The following is a 3,193-nucleotide window of genomic DNA, read 5'->3' on the forward strand; positions in this document are numbered from 1 at the left end:
GAAAAAAGCTAAGCTGAATTATTTCATCTTTCTCCATATGTTGTGTGCCAACTGCCTAGAAAACAAATACTATAATGATCAAAATTTTTATTCATCACTCGGATTTTGTAGGTCAATATGCTTAACATAGATGCGGATAGTTCAATCTCTAGTTCTGAGTTCCTACAACTTTAATCAAGTTGGGTTGGTCTAATAGTTAACTCACTAGTCTGTTTAAGTAAGTATTTAGGATTCGAATCCCGCGTATGCAATAATCATTGGTCAGTAACAAACCCTTAAATAAAATTTTGATCCGCAATGAATTAATTTTTGACGTATTAAAAATATCATGGGAAACAAAAAAAAAAATTCCTACAACTTTCAATGTGCCCATTATTCATCACGTCTTTAATTTTTTTGTGATTGTTATAGTGTCTAAAAGTATTTGTGTAATTTACTAAAAATAGTTAAAAATAAAAAATAAATTAATAAAAATTGACACAAGTTATAGGTACTATAAAATTAAACTTAATTTTTTTTTCCAAATCATCACATGTCTTTAGATTTACTATTGTTTGTTAAGTTTTTCTTTTAATTTCTCGCTTTCAAAGTGATGAAGTATTGTAGATGCACATGTCAATCATACTTTCCGTTACCTTTGGAGAATAATATGCATTTGTAGGTTTGGGAATCTAAACTTCGTCTTATGTTAAAAATTAAGAGAGTAATATTTTAGGCTATTGTCTATTAGCATTGGTATACCGTATACGTCGGTTTTTTTTTAAGCTTCGATTAGTGTAATTGGACTGGGCCTAGACAAATTTTGTTATTGACAAGCTTATTTCATGTTATTAAATATATGACAATGATATGGATTAGGAGGCTACTTTTGTTTATGGTCATCCTGATTGTGGAAGGAATTAACTTTTGTGAATAGTAATTTGGCACAGCCAAGAGTGTTGATTAGAGATTTTAATGACGTAATTTCATAAGATGAGAAGGCAGGTCTACACCCTAAATCGAGTAATCAGATTGTAACTTTTAGAAATTTTGTACATGAGAATGCTCTCTTGGATTTGGACCTTCAAGGGATGAAATACACGTGATTTAGCAATCCAAGGAATGGTTGTGTTACTAAGGAAAGGCTAAATAAGGTTCTTGTCAACTGGGAATGGAGAAAAGTTTTTCAACATGCCATGCTCTCAGCCTTACCACCTATTAGTTCGGATCATACTCCTCTAGTTCTCAACGTTAATCCTAGAGGTAGAAGGAGGAAAAATTTTAAGTTTGAGGCGTTTTGGGTGGACCATGCTGACTGCGACACTGTTATTAGGAGAGGATGGGGCAGTTCTGGCAACCCTGGGGCTGATCACTGGACTAATTTGAATCGAAGGACACAAAATTGTAAGAAAAAATTGATCAAATGGAGTAGAGTCAGTTTTAAGAGGGCAGATGTTGAAATAGGAAATTTAAAGCTTCGCCTCAAACAATTGCAGGAAGCCGATTATTCAGAGACTCAGCAAGAGGAGATTAACAGACTTAAATTGGAAATCACCATATTGTGGAGACAAGAGGAGAAATATTGGGGTCAGAGATCGAGGGTAAAATGGTTGAAATTTGGGGACAAGAATACATCCTTCTTCCACGCCTCTACCATCCAAAGAAGAGATAGAAATAGAATAGAGAGATTAAAAGACTCTGCAGGAAATTGGGTGTGTGGAGAAAGGGATATTCTCAACCTAGCAGTAGGTCACTTTCAGGGTCTTTTTAAGGCTTCAGAGTGTTTAGATATGACTGCTTGCATTCGCCATATTCCTGTTAGAGTGACCGAGGATATGAATGAAGAGCTCATGAAGGAGATTACAGATCAGAAAATCAAAGAGGCTACTTTCAGTCTAGGAAGTCTTAAGGCACCAGGAGCAGACGGTTTAAATGGTCTCTTCTATCAAAAGTACTGGACAGTTGTTGGTAAAGAGGTTTGTGATGTTGTTAAGAGTTTTTTTCACGATGGAAATTTACCAAGCAGTGTTGGAGAAACCTTTATAGTTTTGGTTCCTAAGATTAATCACCCAGAAACCCTTAATCAGCTTAGGCCGATTAGCTGCTGCAACTTTATTTATAAGATTATTTCTAGAGTGTTGGTTATTAGGCTCAGGAAAATAATTGATAAGATCATATCCCCCATCCAGAGTGCTTTTGTGGGAGGACGCCTGATTCAAGATAACTTAGTTATAGTGCAGGAAATATTCTATGATTTGAATAGAAAAGGGACGTATGCCTCCAGGAACTTAGCTATTAAGATTGATATGAATAAAGCTTATGATAGGATGGAGTGGTCATTCTTAGAAGCAACTTTAAGAGCCTTCGGGTTTTAACCCGCATTGGATAAAGATGCTAATGAAATGTGTGAGCCAAGTAAGTTATAAGATTAATATTAATGGAATTTTGTCAACGACCATTAAGCCGCAGAGGGGTCTTAGGCAGGGGATCCCCTATCGCCGTACCTGTTTATCATAGTGGCTGAGGTTTTCACTATTCTTATGGATAAGGCTAAAGAAGAGGGCAGAATTTTGGGAGTTAGAATCGCCCCTACTGCACCAGCTATTTCACACCTCCTTTTTGCTAATGACTGTATAATTTTCTCCAAAGATAATGAGGAAGAAATCTATCAGCTCATTACCATTATGAACATGTACACTGAAGTCTCAGGGCAGAAAATCAACTTGGACAAATATGGGATCACGTTTGGAAACCGGATTCCAATTAGGAATAGAGTAGAGATAGAAGAGATTTTGGGTTTGTCATCTTGGGATAAACCAGGTAAGTATCTTGGCCTTCCAACTCACTGGGGAAGATCAAAGAGTAGTGCTCTCAGTTGGATTGAGGACCGAGTGGTAGATAAGCTAGGGGGTTGGAAACAAAAACTCCTTAATCAATCTGGAAAAGAGGTCCACATCACATCAATAATTCAAGCTTTACCTTCCTATGCTATGAATGTCATTCTTTTTCCTAAAGGTTTTTGTGAGCGTGTTAGTAAGAAAATTGCCAAATTTTGGTGGGCGTCTTCAGGAAAGGAAAGAGGTATTCATTGGAAGAGTTGGGATAAGATATGTGCTAGTAAAAAGGATCGAGTTTTTGGGTTAAAGGATTTATATAGTCAGAATATAGCACATTTGACAAAACAAGCGTGAAGAATATTGGAAAATCCTAATGC

Source organism: Arachis ipaensis, chromosome B06, assembly GCF_000816755.2.
Source record: "Arachis ipaensis cultivar K30076 chromosome B06, Araip1.1, whole genome shotgun sequence".
Classification (NCBI taxonomy): domain Eukaryota; kingdom Viridiplantae; phylum Streptophyta; class Magnoliopsida; order Fabales; family Fabaceae; genus Arachis; species Arachis ipaensis.